The sequence below is a fragment of the Pinus tabuliformis genome, chromosome 1_2, assembly GCF_031772625.1.
Source record: "Pinus tabuliformis cultivar Carrire ecotype Pingquan chromosome 1_2, CPIR1, whole genome shotgun sequence".
Classification (NCBI taxonomy): domain Eukaryota; kingdom Viridiplantae; phylum Streptophyta; class Pinopsida; order Pinales; family Pinaceae; genus Pinus; species Pinus tabuliformis.
This window is the reverse complement of record NC_142298.1, coordinates 236,919,602-236,937,324: the sequence shown is the minus strand read 5'-3', so window position 1 is coordinate 236,937,324 and position 17,723 is coordinate 236,919,602. Positions and strand designations below refer to the sequence as shown.

General features: G+C 39.3%; 1 protein-coding gene across 1 annotated transcript in view; it reads left to right on the top strand.

The window, feature by feature from the left end:
• LOC149205256 (protease Do-like 1, chloroplastic) overlaps nucleotides 1-17,723 on the top strand; it is a 410,822-nt gene that overhangs the window by 3,219 nt on the left and 389,880 nt on the right. The gene's annotated exons all lie outside the window — the stretch shown is intronic.

Genomic DNA, 17,723 nt, shown 5'->3' with positions numbered 1-17,723 from the left:
ACTTTACAACACAGGTACCATATGCTTTGCTGTCATCCACTGTATATGCCTCGGCTCAACCATAAATTGATTTAGGGTGTTTATTGCAAAGCGAATATTTGGCCTGGTGTTAACTAGGTACATCACGAATCCAATCGATTGCCTGTACATTGTGGGATTCACCAGCGCTGAATCTTCAATTTCAAGAAATAATATATCTGCTAAAATCCTTCATTTTGATCTTCGAGGCCAAACTCCCTCTAGCATTGAAGCAAATCCTCCTGCCACTGCTGCTTCCTCTATCACGCAAACAAGTCCATCTGCTAAAGCTATAATCAAATCCTTCTGCTGTAGCTACTCCCTCTTACTGCGAAAACCCTCTTGTTACAAACTTTGCTTCATTCTTTTCGATGCTACTAGAATCATTGCCTTGGCAGCCTCCACGATGTACTTGCAAACCTCATTCGGAAGGCTATGGAAGAAACAATATGACCAAACAAATATTGTGACACTCTCCTCCCACATCTACCCAAGTAACTGGCCAACCGGGGTAAACATGCGACGAGAGGCTACTATGATCAGATTTAACCTCCTATGTGACCTTAAGGAAATGGAATCAACAAAAACACAACATACAAACCTTCCACATCAGCTACAGGACCCCTGAGAACCATCACAACCCTTCAAACAGCTTGCCCCTGGGTCCCACTGAAATTTTTGATCACTTGACGTCTGGACGCTCTCATACTATAGGCCTGCCAGCGTCCAGGAGGCTCTGGACGCTCTCATGCTGTAGGCATGTCAGCGTCCAGGGACTATTTTGTTTAAATCTGTGCTAGCGTCCCCGGGATTTAAGCCACTTTTTAAGGCTCAGAGCCTAGGTCACTGCCCATAAGTGAATGACATATTCAGAACAATAAAGTATCAGGGAAACAATGATGCACAAGCAAATAGTTGACAATTCCTTAACTAAACCCCTACTAGCCATGACAGACATTTCGTCAAACATATCACAAATATTTAATCTACAGGTGTAAACAACAGATTTAATTGCTAAGAACTTATGTTCCCTCATATCATTTGCTGCAATATCATCTATTAGTTCATAAATAGATTGTTCATTCATTTATAAGTAAAAACATGATGAGGGCCATACATAGCCACTGTCATAAAACACATATATAACTAGCATAATAGAAACAGAAATACCAATGAAATCATAGCTATATGATCCACATATAAATCAGTATAATACTCATAGAAATATAAGGAGAAATAATCTCTCATTAATGATGCAAAATCCAAACCCGGGACGGGACTACCACGTTTCACCTGACCATAGAATGGCTGAGCCAAATCTCTCTTCAGCCATTTACCCCCATGCCATATTCCAAGCATGAATATGAGACTCAAACCAAAAGAACCAACTAGGGCATCCCGAGGCTAAAACACCTCACCATCATCAATAGAAACTAGGCTTTACCGTAATACATCTTGGATCATTAGACCAACACAATAAACATGTCATAACAGACTTTACCATGATCTCCACCCAATCACTAGGACAAACAAGCATGGATGCCACCGGATTTCTCCACCTACACCCTGAGGAATTTCCCTGTTTCCTAGTCTCTCAGGATTTACCGCAATCTAAACCTGGATCACTAGGCCCTAAATCGAGACCCACTCTCCAGGCTTTACTGCATATCCCAAACCCGAGATTACTAGGGCTAACGAAGAGCAAACCACCTCTTGACTTTATTGTATATCTTGCTATTCACCGGCAAGGACTCCTTAGGCCCACTGAGGCAACACAATCCTGGCTTCACTACAACCCATAGTTTGGCTCAGGGGTCACTAAGCTAGTGGCTTTACCGTGATCCACAGTCCGGTTCAGGAACCACTAGGCCATGTGCTCTATCATTCAAAGATCCACCTCACTTAGCTTCGAATCCATCCAACAATCCAACTCAAACAAAACATGAGAATCGCATCACACTATGGCTATCCAGAAATGGCAAGGCTAGGCTGAAAACATTGTTACACCTGGCAAAACCCATGCCATAACAGCAAAGGAACCACATGCAGTACCATGCATGCCAAATCTAGCAAGGAAAATACACACGCAAATCGATACCTGCAAAGAAGCATGCTGTCGTTGCTTGATCATGCCTTTCCCTGCTTGATCTTTGCTTCCTCTTGCCTTCTTTGCCTTTTTTGATCCAATGCCAAAATGCTCCAAGAAAACTCTTAAGTGTCTAAGAGTGAGAGAGAGAAAATAATGAGAGAGCTCAAAAACTGAACTAACAAAAGGTTACCAACTTATCCTCATAATCTTTTTTATTAATGAGGCCTCTAATTTCTTCATTTTCCATTATATTCCTTCATTTTCCTCCTCACATGCAACCTGTGACCTCTCACTTCCCTTTTCTCCTACTTTCCATTATTTTCATAAATAAATGTGCTAAAAATGCCATTTTGCCTTTCCAAAGCCTTAGCCATTGCCTTTTCCAATTTCCTTAGCCATAATAAACCGATGAACACCCACACTAGGATGTCTTGCCCAACATTCAGTTTGGAATAAGTGTCCCATCAACCGTGGTTATTATTTTTGCCTTTATTAACTTTTATTGCATGGAATTTTCACCAGGGCTATTACAGAACCCTCTTGGGGGGAACCGTCCTCAGTGTTCAACCACACCTATACCTCAGCAAAACCGTTGAAAAGAAAACATATTGCCCATGGAGCTTTATAACATAACTTGATGCAATATTTACAATCATCACCCTACTGAGAAGCAAACCAACACGACAACATAACAACATAATGACATGACACCCATACCGCTTATTGGAGCTTTATAACATATCTCATGGCGGTATTTACATCCATATACATATGTACATATACCAAAACATCACCAAACATGTACCAAAACATATACCAAAGACATATGCCAAAACACCATGCCAAAATTGCTTTGCCTCAACCAGCAAACAATGAAGGATACATAGTCCGCATCTGATCCGCCATCTCCCATGTAGCTTGATCGGCCTTAAAGTGCTTCCACTGCACTTTAACTTGCTCGATTGCTCTATTCTGGAGCATGAGCACATTTTTCTGCAATATACACTGAGGCTCCGACTATAATTATCCATCTGGTTCCACCTGCAATACAAACCAGTCAATCACATGATTGACATCTTTAACATATTTGTTAAGCAATGACACATGGAAAACATCATGGACTTTCACTGTTAGAGGCAGCGCAAGTCGATAGGCTACTGGCCCAATCCTCTCAACAATACTGAAGCGTCCACAAAACCGTGGTGCCAGCTTAGCACTTGATCTAATCTACAAGGAGCTCTTCTTCGGTTTGATGCGCAAGTACACTTGTTCCGCAACCTGGAACTCCTTGAACAACCTGTTCCGATCTGCATAGCTCTTTTGCCTATCTTGTGCTGCCTTTAGATTCTTCTTGATTACCTGCATTTCCTGTTCCATGTCTGCCAACATATCTGGTCCAATCAACACCCTATTAACTGGATCACTCCAACTGACAGGAGTATTGCAACTCTGCCCATACAATGCCTCAAACAGACTCATCCTCAAAGATTCTTGATACCCATTGTTGTAAGCGAACTCTACCAGTGGAAGGTACTCTTCCCACTTTCGCTGTTGATGCATCATGTACATCCTCAACATGTCCTCCAATATCCGGTTGACCCTCTTTGTCTGTTCAGCTGTCTGCGGATGATAAGTTGTACTGAAGGCCAACTCTGTGCCCAAACCTGCAAATAACTCCTTCCAAAATTTGGAAGTGAACTTTGCATCCTTGTTTGACACAATCTTCTTCGGAACACCATGCAATCTGACCACATCCCTAATGAATACCTGTGCTACATCGCTAGCTGAGAATCTAGACTTCACAGGAATGAAGTGTGCAACCTTTGTCAACCTGTCTACAACAACCATGATGGAATCATGCTGTCTCACTGTCTTCAACAATCCTGTGATTTACCTGTATCCGCCTGCTGAGAGCATCTGCCACCTTGTTCTCCTATCCTTTGATGTACCTGATCTCAAAGCCAAACTCACTGATCGTGGCCAACCATCTAGCTTGCCTGATGTTCAAATTCGGTTGATCAAACAAATACCTCAACTCAATGTGATCACTCATAAGTACAAATCTCTTGCTAAGAAGATAATGCCTCCACATCTTCAATGCATGTATGATCGTTGCTAGCTCAAGATCATGCGTCAAGTAGTTCTGCTTGTGCTCATTTAGTTTTCGTGACTCATAACATACCACCTGTCCATCCTACATAAGGACTCCACCAAGTCCTTTCTTGCAAGCATCTGTGCATACTACAAACTCTTTGTCTGGATCTGCAATCTTTAACACTGGTGCATGTGTCAACAATTGCTTAAGCTGCTCAAAACTGGTCTCACACTCCGCTGTCCATTCAAACTTCTTACCTTTCTTTCACAATGATGTAATAGGATAAGTGATTTGTGAGAAGTTCTTGATGAACCTCCTGTAATAACCTGCCAAGCCCATGAAAGATCTCACCTTGTCCACATTCCTGGGAGCTACCCACTCCATGATGGCCCTTATCTTTTCTGGATCTACTGCAATGCCCTCCTTGGAGACATGTCCAAAGTAATGTACCTTAGTCTGAAAGAAACTGCACTTGTTGAGCTTAGCATACAACTGATGCTCTCTCAACAACCTCAACACTGCTGCTAAATGCTCGACATGCTCTTCCTCATTTTTAGAATATACCAATATGTCATCAATGAACACAATAACAAACTTATTCAAATACAGATGCAACACACTATTCATAAATGTAGCTGGAGCATCAGTCAAACCGAATGGAACTACAACAAACTCATAATGCCCATACCTGGTCCAAAAAGCTGTCTTGTAAATATCCTCCTCTTTGATGCGTACGTGATGGTATCTTGACCTCAAGTCGATCTTAGAGAACACTGTTGTTCCCTTCAACTGATCAAACAAGTCATCAATCCTTGGTAACGGACACCCGTTCTTGATGGTCACTTTGTTCAATTGCATGTAGTCAATGCATAATCTGAGAGTACCATCCTTCTTCTTTACAAACAATACAAGTGCGCCCCAAGGTGATACACTTGGTCTAATGTATCCTTTGTCCAACATTTCCTTTAACTGTAGCTTCAACTCTACCAACTCTGGAGTGCTCATCCTATGAGGTGCTTTTGATGTTGGAGCTGCCCCTAGCACTAATTCAATAGAAAAGGATTCTCTATGAGGTGACAACTCTAAAATGTCCTCAGGAAACACATCCCGAAACTGCTGTAGAACTGGGTACCTGCTCAAAATATCTGCATCCTCAACTTCCTTACCTTTGTCACTAGAAATGTGCATTGCAAATAACCTACACTCTTTCCTGCGACTACGCTTTGCCTACATAACTGTCACCATCCTAACTGATTTGGCCTTCTTCTTTCCCTGCAAGACTTTTGGTTCCCCATTGTCATCCACACACTCAATTGCTTTATCATAACAATCCACCTTGGTTCTATGAAGATACAACCAATCCGTGCCCAACCACATACTGTATGATCCCAACGGTAATACATTCAAATGTGCTGCGGTAGACAGACCATTCAAATCAAATGCACAAGCTCTTACCCAATGATGAACTCGCTTCTTTGTACCTATAGCCAACTGCACTAACCAAGATTTTGCATGCAATTCCTTACTCAAACCACACTTATCCACTAAGTCAGGACTAACATAGCTATAATTAGATCCAGGGTCAATCAAAATAGAAATAACTTGATTACAAAGCTTACCGTCCATCTCAATGATAGATGCTCGATGGTTGTTTGTTTGCTATCCAATGCTGCATAAATACAAGGAACGCTTTGACCAACATCCCCAACAGTTTGTGCCTCCTGTGCACTATATATCTAAGGCCTACCACCCTAATTCTGTGGACAATCTCTCTTAAGGTGTTCCTTATCGCATGTCCAACACTCCAACCGACCAGTACCCTCACCTCTATGCTGCTGTGACTCATGTCCATGTCTAGCTGCATTAAACCTCTTTTGTGGTGCCACATTTTCTTTCTCATCTGCATTTTGAGGCCTTGTTCTTTTCGGCTGCCATTTACCTTTACCTTTGTCTTTCCCTTTCCATCCTTGCTGAGATTCATTCTTACGCTTTGACTGTTCATAGCAATGCTTCAATTTCCCAATAACTTCCTCAAGTGACCGAGGCTCATCATACTCAATCCAATCTCTAAATGCTAATGGCAATCCACTGACAAATCGCTGAAATTTAGCCTTCTCATCTTTAAGATACGGTACATACCTCAATAGCTCCAGAAACTTGGTCGTGTACTCTTCATCTGTCATTGATCCCATCTTTAACTCATAGAACTCTTTGGCCTTACTGTCGTAGTACCTTTCTGACAAGTATTTCTTCCTGAAAAGCCTCTTGAACTCATGCCAACTCAAGTCATCTGTCCTGATGTCTCTGATCCGCTTCACATCTTCCCACCAAATGTCTGCTTTACCTTTCAAGCTGAATATCGCTACTTTGGCTTTCATGTTATCTGTGTAATTATGCAATTCAAAGAATTTGTTCATCTCAAGTATCCAAGCCTCTGCATCTCTCGACTTCTTCACATCTCCAACAAAAGTAGGTGGCTTTGCTTTCTTAAATTCATCTGGCAAGTATCCCCTATCACTCCTTTGGTAACGATGATAACGATGACGATCATGATGTCTATCAGAACCAGAACTAGAATAGTACCTGTATCTATCACCTCTCCTATCTGAAATACCATCTTTCATAGTGTCATCGCTATCTGAAATGTGGCCACCATGAGACCTACTGCCATATGCCCCATTAGTTTTGTCATCCTGTCCATGGCTGATCCGAAGTGGCCCTTGTCATTGCAATTATGACATACTTTGAAGAAGTATAACATTAACCTTTGCTTGTTTCTCTTGTGCCTATATGATCTGGTCATTGTCTGCCTTACAACTCCTTATTTCTTCTTTCAAGTTTCTCAATGTGTCTGCCAAATTAGAATAGTGCTCAACACCATGCTGCTCATCTGATCCATAGGGAGAGTCTTTCTAGTTTACCATCTTGCTATCCATTTGATCTTTCTCCTGCAAGGCATACTATGTCAGCAACACCAAATCACAATAAACCAATGTACCTTAGCATAGCTTAAGGAGGATGTCTCATTTGCAAGATCATCAGATCAACGTGATACATGTATAACATAATCGTAACATCATATAGACATATACAAATAAGTGCGTCAACACATAAACATCATTCTAGCTAGAGTCTAGTCATCAATGCATGACTATATCGATTACACATACCATGACCTCATGCATGACAACAATCATTTCGCCACTGTACACATGGCCACATGCAAACATCAACATGCATAATCAATGCGAAATCATCCACACTCACGCATAAACACATATAATCAAGCGTAAACAAACAATACTTGAAACCAAGCTTACAAGAATGATACATGTAACCAAGCACACAAGAATGTAACCAAACATATAAGAATATAACCAAGCGTACAAAATGATATATTTAAGCGACAATAACAACATGTAACCAGTCATACACTCATGACGATGCATCCCACAACAACAACATCAATTTCCACATGGCGATATCACTACAAACATGATCAATACCATGCAATGCAACAAGCACATGGAATGCAAGCATAAGAGACACACATGCAACCGACATGTATGCATGACCAACACACACGACCCATCCAGTTCGAGGGGTGAACCATACTCTGATACCACTCTGGAACACCCTCCTCTCACATCTACTCAAGTAATCGGCCAACTGGGGTAAACATGCAATGAGAGGCTACTATGACCAGATTCAACTTCCTATGTGACCATAAGGAAATGGAATCAACAGAAACACAACATACAAACCTTCCACATGAGCTACAAGACTCTTGAGAACCATCCCAACCCTTTAGGCAACTTGCCCCTGGGTCCCACTAAAGTTTTTGATCACTTGACCTCTAGATGCTCTCAAACTATAGCCTTGCCAGCGTCCAGGAGGCTCTAGACGCTCTCATGCTATAGGCATGCCAGCGTCCAAGGACTATTTTGTTTAGTTCTGTGCTAGCATCCCCGAGATTTAAGCCACGTTTTCAGGCCCATAACCTAGGTCACTACCCAGAATTGAATGACATCTTCAGAACAATAAAATAACAGGGAAACAATGATGCAAAAGCAAATAGTTGAACAAGCCCTTAACCAGACCCCTTCTAGCCATGACAAACATTTCGTCAATATGTAATCTATAGGTGTAAACAACAGATTTAAGCATAAGGATCTCATACTTATCTGAGAATCGCTAAGAACCATTGTTCCCTCATATCATTTGTTGCATTATCATCTATTAGGTCATAGATACATTGTTCATTCATTTACAAGTAAAAACATGATGAGAGCCATACATAGTCACTGTCATAAACACATATATAACCAACATAATAACAACATAAATACCAATGAAATCATAGCCATATGATCCACATATAAATCAGTATAATACTCATAGAAATACAAGGAGAAATAACCTCTCATTAATGATGCAAAATCCAAACCCGGGATGGGACTACCACGTTCCACCCGACCATAGAATGGCTGAGCTAAATCTCTCTTCAGCCATTCACCCTCGTGCCATATTCCAAGCATAAATGTTGGACTCAAACAAAAAAAACCAACCAAGGCATCCCGAGGCTAAACCACCTCACTCTCATCAATAGAAACCAGGCTTTGCCGTAATCCATCTCGGATCACTAGGCCAACACAATAAACATGTTTAACAAGATTTACCATGATCTCCACCCAATCACTAGGCCAAACAAGGATAGATGCCACCGGATTTCTCCACCTGTATCGAGAGGAATTTTCCTGTCTCCTAGTCTCTCAGGCTTTACTGTAATCTAAACTCGGATCACTAGGCCCTAAACTGAGACCCACTCTCCAAACATATCCCAAACTCGGGATTACTAGGCCCAACGGAGAGCAAACCACCTCTTGGCTTTACTATATATGATGCCATTCACCGGCACAACACAATGTTGGCTTTACCGCAACCCATAGTCTGGCTCAGGGGTCACTAGGCCAGTGGCTTTACTGTGATCCAGAGTTTGGTTCAGGGACCACTAGGCCATGTGTTCTATCATTCAAATATCCACCTCACTCAGCTTCGAATCCATCCGATAATCCAACTCAATCAAAACATGAGAACCCCATCACACCATGGCTATCTAGAAATGGAAAGGCTAGGCTGACAACACTGTTACACCTGGAAAAACCCATGCCATAACAACAAAAGAACCACATGCAGTACCATTCATGCCAAATCTAGCAAGGAAAATACACATGCAAATCGATACTTGTAGAGAATCCTACTGTAGTTGATTGATCCTGCCTTTCCTTGCTTGACCTTTGCTTCCTCTTGCCTTCTTTGCCTTTCTTGGTCTAATGTCGAAATGCTCCAAGAAAACTCTTAAGTGTCCAAGAGAGAGAGAGAGAATAATGAGGGAGCTCCAAAACTGAACTGACAAAAGGTTACCAACTGATCCTCAGAAGCGTTTTTAGTAATGAGGTCTCTATTTTCTTTATTTTCCTTCATTTTCCTTCTCACATGCAACCTTTGACCTTTCACCTCCCTTTTCTCCTAATTTCCATTATTTTCATAAATAAATGTGTCAAAAATGCCATTTTGCCTTTCCAAAACTTTAGCCATTGCCTTTGCGAAGCCTCAACCATTGCCTTTGCCAATTTCCTTAGCCATAATAAACCCATGAACACCCACACTAGGATGTATTGCCTAACATTCAACTTGGAATAAATGTCCCATCAACCGTGGTTATTATTTTTGCTTTTATTAACTTTTATTATGTGGAATTTTCACTAGGGATGTTACAAATATGACAAAAACAAGAGGCTGGCCAAAGAATTGAATAATAATAGTAATCAAGGGAGAAAGATATGAATTACTTATTTTATGATTAAATTGCTGAGAGTTGAAGGGAGTTGTCAATTCCCTCTTGGTCCTTGATTCCTTGTAGAAATCAATGAATTCCATTTGCAATCTCATCACACTTGGATTCTTTTTCTTCTTCTGAGGTCAATGGTCATTCTCATTGTTAGCATCTACTGCTAATGCATGATTTGTAAGGGCTAAGGTTTCTTGATTAAGTCATGCATCACATAAATTCTAGGTTTTTCTTTAGGGTTTCATCTCACTACCCCTAGTACTTTCTTATTCAAGACTTCAATACAAGATGTAGCCTCCAAGTCTTCTTATGGACGTGCTTTTATCTTGTTAGCTCCTCTAGAACCAAGCCTTTGATTGACCTAAAAAATCCTTAGCCTCCAGTGACAACCTAGCCTCTTTGAGGTTGAACCCAAAATTGTCATAAAAATATCCTCTTGTCAAAATCTCTCTGATGACATTTTTGTCTCTGTATATATCAGCAAAAGATTTATCTCCATTTGGACCAACGAATGATTCAATATGATCACTAACATTTGTATTTGTATTATGTTTACAGTCCGTCATATCATCAAAGTGGCTTGATATAAGGATAGGAGTGTTTCCAAGCCTATTAAATGTCTGAGGTAGAACTACAATTTGAACCTACAATATCATCTTCTTGATGCCAATATTCTTTGCTACCTTCACTTGAATAGGCTGTGTGAGGCTGCTAGTAGTGCACAAACCTTTCATGTTGTCCTTCTAAGGCTCATACAAATTGTTGGGGCAATGTTTGGGTGTAGGCCATAATTTTCCTATTCAGGTTCCTTGTTGTCACAACATTATTCTTTCCTCCATTGCCTAAATTCCAACATTCTTTCAGTGCTTGATCTTGGTTGTGATCATAGCTTAATCCACTGATAGTTTGTATCTTAGCTTTGAAAATGGATCTTATGCCATATCCCCCATTCTTGTCACTTCCTCTTTTGCACTAATGTCCATACTTTGCAATGTCAGTTAACTAGAGGCTCTATTGAAAGAATTTTGGTAAGGTACCTTTGTTAGAAGAAAGGGGTAATAGCTAGCTCGAACTCTTGCTTTAAAAAAATAGTTGAAGGAGCCTTTCTCCTCAGCTCCCTCTTGGCTTAGGAGTAACTTCCTTGAATCAAATCAACATTTCCTCTACGATTTGTCTTCCATTCTAGGGCTTGAGAACATTTGGCAAATGACATACTTTCCCAAGCTTAGCTTCTTCAAGTTACTTTGATGACTGCTCTTTCACCAAGGCTCTGATACCATGTTGATTTTCTGTAAGAGAAACTGATCTTCTAATCTGATAATTACTTTCCAATGATTGTTTGATCAAGTTAACTTATGCCACATGTACCATTAAACAATTATACATAGAAAATCTCAACAATAATGTTGGAATTACTAAGTCTAACCTGTTAGAAACCCTTCATGTACTTTCTGATTTATTCCTACCTACTTGTTCTGTTAATTAACAAGTTATTTACCATGTAAACACTGGAAATAAATACAAGTACATGCTGAACACATTATAGATCATCAATTGAAGGAAACAGAAACAAGTACACAAGTGACACCATTGTTTTTGGACTAATGTCCTCGGAAAAACCCAATGCGGGAAAACCGGTGCAGCTATCTGAGGGTTTGATTTATTAAGCAGTTTCAGAATACAATCTGGGTGCCAAATCCGGCTCACCCAACAAAGAAAAATCTCGGCAGTAGTACCTCTCTACTCGGAAGCAGATATTCCGGCTAAAACCCCGGATAAACACTCCGACAGCTCCACAGCTCCAATCTGCCCCACGAAACCCCAACGTCAGCCTCTCTCTGGCCCAACGTTAGCCCAACATCACTCTGGCTTGGCCTGCATCAGCCTCTGGAGGCACTGCGTCAGTCCTCTGGTCCTCTGCGTCACCCACGCTGGCCCTCTAAGGCACTGCGCAGCTCCTAGTTGTTTCTGCGTGAGCCCTGGCTGGGTCTGCGTGAACCCTTGTCTGCTTCTGCGTCCCTCTCTCCGGCTACTGCGTTGATCCTCCTGGTGCTATCTCTGCCTCTCTACTTTTGTATTCACTGCCCCTCAGCTGCAACTCTGATCACTCTCTCAACTTTCTCAGCAAACCCAGCCCCAGAAAGTCGAAATCTTGATCTCTTGGTGTGTTCTCCAAGTGACCCTCAAGCTTCCTCTTATACTTTTCTCATTGACAAATCAACGGCCGAGATTAAGTCCCTAATCAACGGCTAAGATTAGATCTGGCTTGATCCATGTCTTTTGGACCATTCTAACACAGTTTTATATTAATTCACATTAATATTTTATTTTCCCTAAGTTTAGACTTAGGGACTCCATTAAAAATATTAATTATTTTAATATTTCCCAAACTGTTTAGAATCTGCCCAAACCCTTTCTGGGTATTGGAGATTTCATGTGCCTTAGCTTCTCTACCAATTTTTCTGGCTAGAGCACATCCAATGCTACCCTAAATCAACAAATAATACAATGGTAATAGTGTTGAAGAATGTAACTAGTGTCGGTCTTCATAATTGTATTTGTCAAAAGAAAGAAAAAAGAATTTTTATTGTAAAAGAAATTGACTTATTAAAACATGGGTTTCATGCTTGGGTCAATGGTTAATATGTCAAAGTACCCATTGAGTGTTCTAAGATTTTTGTATTATGTCAAAATCAAAGTCATAATGTAAAAGACCCTTCATGGACACCTTAAGTCAAAGAAGAAAAATTGTTGTGTCAAAAAGACTCCTCCACCAAGTCAACTTCCTCTCCTACATGTCAGACTACCCTAATCCTCCAAGTCAGCCTCAAACAGTTGATAAGTCAGCCTCAAGTGGAACCTCAAAGAACTATTAATAGTCTATCATTCGACCTATTGAGTAGCAAGAAGAAATGAGTTTCGATCTGTAGTTAGGAGTAATGGAGTGCGAAATATCAAGAGAAGAGTCTATCCTATGCCGAGAATGAAGAGAAGTCCAAGCATAAGTCTGAAATAAGTGATCCTTGGCCGCATGTGCAAGTTTTTCTGATGAACTACAGGGCTGAAAAAGAGTAGGAAACCAAGTGTTGCAGAAGAAATAAGAAAGGGGCAGACACCCTAGTTTGCGGTTTATGGAACACTGACTTGGTGGAGTGAGGGAAGTCATTTTTCTTGTTCTTGGGTTCTGGTTGTTTCAATTTTGATCTGAATCTATTAGAGGCAGAGTTTGACTGGGTTTTTCATCTTCAAAGGGGTTTTGCCCTGGGTGGGTGCCTACATCTGGTGTTCTCTTGTCATTGGTGATTTTCATTTTATGGGTAGCTGTTTGATGATAAATTACCAAAATAATAATAAAGAGAAGAATAATCTAAAATAATGTCACAAGCAACTATCAAAAGTTAAGAGAAAGCAAATTGAATTAACCCTAACCTTGCTGCCCTAGATTTCTCTACATGGTTTCAGAGCTTGGGTTGGGTGCATAAGGGAAGCAAGAAGGTCATGTTGGCTTCTAAGCAAGAAAAGAAGTTTAATTACCTAAGATCGAGTTCTTAGAAGAAAAAAGAATAAAATTCTGGGTACATTTATTAGTTCTCATTGTAGTTACTAAGCCGCAGGCCTGTGCAAAAAAGTTAAAAGAGCAAGGAGTTTTTTGAGAAGCCTAGAAGCTCTGTTCTAGAGGTCTGAAACGCTAATCTACTAGCCTAACATAGGCCGAATATCATGGTAAAAAGAGCGAGGTTCTAAAAGCCAGTCTACAAGGTCTAAAATCATCATCAAAGATCTGAATTGTGTTATCCAAATCATCAGAAGTGTAATCATATTTAAGGGTAATAAAAAAAATCTATTGTGAAAGCATTGACAGCCAACAAAGTATCTCTACTTGAAAAAGACAAATTGAAGGTATTGTAAGACTAGTTGGAAGGCTAGATGTCAAGCTACAGTCACCCTGGAAGGAATCCGAGCAACATCATCTGAAGATCCAAAAGCTTAGAAATTAAGCCTTAACAAGGCTGAACTTATCATGTTAATAAGTGAAGTTTTTTGCTCAAAATTTAGGGCCTAATCATGCAAAAAACATTCTGTACCAGTTACCCTAGCGATCCGAACTCTGTGCCAAGATGATCAAGTTATATAATTTGGACTGAAATTACCTCTCATAGCCAACAGATCTAGTTCAAGTTTGCATAGAGATATTAAAAGCCTAGTTGGAAGACCTATGGTGTGACTACAGTCAACAAAAGGATCTGAGAATCCTGTAACATTATCAAAACCTGTAGCAATTCTTTATGCCCTAACCAGAAGATTGAAGAACAATGGAGTCATTTCTATTTAGAATCTCTTGAAGAAAGCAGTATATATCAGTGTGAGAAATGTCTATTTGAGGACATGTAGCAAGCTTATCCTTACTACAGTTAAGAGAAAATCATTAAGCCTGAAGTCCTTATCTAACTCAAGTAAAAATTGATACTTCTCATTTTATTTTAAGACATCTAACATTATGTATTCAGATTGCAAGAAAAAACTACAAGCTCAATTGGGATGTCAATCCTCCAATTATGAAAGACAAGGTATGTATAAAATGTTCACAGTATGTTTAAACTTTAAAGACATAACCACATCATTTGCTTGTTTCCTCTCAATCATCCTAAGATATATATAGCATTCCTTGGCGAGAATGAGATGGAACAATATCTAGTTTTTGATATGTTGCCTTTTAGAGCTAGTTTGGGTTCTTACTCAAAATCCCTTAAAATTCATTCGTTAAGGTATTGGAAACTCTAGATATTTATTACTCTATTGTACATGTATATTTTGTCGTGCTTGTCAATAATCATTGCAAGTATATTCTTAAAAGAAAGATTGTAACAAAGGAGCCCTACAATAAGGAAACCCTACAAGGTTTGTAAAAGGAATAGCTCAAGGTATGTCTATGACCACTTGATTTGTAACTAGTCCTCTTCATATAAAAAGGTGCGATCATTTTTGAATTTGCTCTATATTACTACCTTTCTCATGTCTAGGTCTTTCAAATCATAAAGATTCAGTGATTAATCACTAGATTGAATCTACCCATGTCATATTATCTCTTGCTATTTGTTCATTTTTGGTGAAACCCTAACCTTTAGGGTTCACTGTAAAACCCTAGCCTTTTGATACTTAGGATATGTTGATAATGAATCCCTAGTCTACTTAGGGTTTGTCAATAAAATTTAGATCACATGATAAAATCCTAATGTTTAGGGTTTTGGTAATATCATAATTCTTGTCTTTTAAGGTTTGTCATTGATGTTCAAAATAGGCATTGTCTACCGACGCAACAAAATAGCCCGGACGACAAATTTTTGCCGGAATACTGTAATTGTTTTTTTCAAAAAATTTGAATTGATTTTTTTATGGTGGAAATGGATTCAACACCATCAAGAACCCTTGGGGCACCCAAAATCCTGAAGTTTGACAACTCTAACCAAGATTTTAAAATTTTTTTGCTGGAATTTTTCAAAATCTTGCTGGAATTTTTGGGCTATTTTGTAGGTTTTTGAGACTACGCGTTTAAAATATATAATGAAACCCTAGATTCTTAGGGTTTGGAAATTAGGGTTTATGAACAAGAACCCTTGAAATAGTTAGAAGTAAGATCTTAGGAATGAAACCCTAGGTATATGTGCTTCCATATAATTGAAACCCTAGTTTGGTTAGATTGTTGGAGTTTGATGTGTATCTAGGGTTTATGATAAAAACCCTAGTAAGAAATTGATATAAGGAAATAATAATGAAACCCTAGATATGAAATGCTAACTTGATTGTTGATATACATGATTTAGTTTTATTGATGAAATCTAGGGTTTGTAACAAAACCCTAGTAGAATTTGGCATGAAACTCTAGGGCATAATATTGGAATCCCTAGATGTAAAATGCTCTCGCTATGTTTTGTGATATTATAAGTTTAATTTTGATGGAATCTAGGGTTTGTGACAAAGCCCTAGCAAAATTTGTTGTAAGAATCTAGGGTGTGAAAGTTGTAACCTTAGATTAATTGAAAATCCAAGTATAGTTTGATTTCTTATTTGATAACCCTAAATGCTCCCATTATAATGCTAACCCTATATTGATAAAGTTGACTTCATGCTCTTGTATATACATATTTGTGCTTGGTTGTACTTGTTGTTGAAGATTTGCAGGTACATAGTCTTCAAGATGTTGAAGATATTTGGTGATGACTTGATGATGATGTTGAGCATGATGAAAAGAGGGAGCTGTAAGAATCTTGGTGACATTGAAGCATACATGTTGCCAAGTGAAAATAGAAGGAATAAAGTTCCACAAGGTTGAAGTTCTCTGATGATATGATGATGCGGAAAGAAATAGAATTTGTAGCTGAAGTTGATGAACTTGTCCCTAGTAAAAGCTTGGATAAAGAAAATATATACATCTCCCCAGCTGAGAGGGAGCCTGGTTAAAGAAAAGTAAAACTCCTCCATAGTTGAAAAATGATGTGAAGGTCATTAGGATGTTTGAGATCGGAGAATAGCTAAAGCACTACAGATGATTAATCATTTGTATTCATGAAGTTGCAAACGAATTGGAGGTTTTGAAAAGTGCTGAGGCCGAGTTTGGTGTTGCTGGAAAATTAAAGAAGGAAGCTTCTGACTAGATGTATTTGGATAATATGACGATGATTTAAGCAACATCAAAATGATTAAGGACCCCGAAGGTTTGTGCTAAACATATGTGTATATATATTGAAAGTTTATTAGTGATTGGGGTTGTGATTGTGCAGAATATCTCCATAAGAAGGTTGAACATTTTGTTTTTTAAAGCATGCTTGGATTGGTGCATATATCTAATTTAGTTGATAAGGAGAGCCGAAGCATCTTGGGGCGACAAGATGCTTGGGAGGACATTTGGCCGGCCTATGATGATGTCTAGATCTTGAAGTAGGGAGGGTATCGTTGGTCTTGTGGAGCTCCAACCGTAGATATGATACCTAGATCCCTGGGTTGGTATTAGAGCTGAACCTTGATGATTACCTAGAGTAGCTAAAGCTTGGAACACACCTTACTCCTGCCTAGTTAGATACCTTGGTCAAGTATCTAATCAATAGCACTGCGTGTGTTGTGACACTTCATAGAGCATATCATTTTGAGATCTTCCATGTGCCTTTGTATATATGTAATTATAAATATCTCCTTAGTTAAGAGGGAGTATTGAAGAATGTAACTAGCGTCGGTCTTCATAATTGTATTTGTCAAAAGAAAGAAAAAGGAATTTTTATTGTAAAAGAAATTGACTTATTAAAGCATGGGTTTCATGCTTGGGTCAATGGTCAATAGGTCAAAGCACCCATTGAGTGCTCTAGGATTTTTGTGTTATGTCAAAATCAAAGTCATAATGTAAAAGACCCTTCATTGGCACCTTAAGTCAAAGAAGAAAAAATGTTTTGTGTCAAAAGGACTCCTCCACCAAGTCAACTTCCTCTCCAACATGTTGGCCTACCCTAATCTTCCATGTCAGCCTCAAACAGTTGATAAGTTAGCTTCAAGTGGAGCCTCAAACAACTATTAGTAGCCTATCATTCAACCTATTGAGTAGCAAGAAGAAATGTGTTAAAATTGGCAATTAGGGCCAAACTCCATGTGGGTCATCTTATTTATGGAAGATGATATTTTTC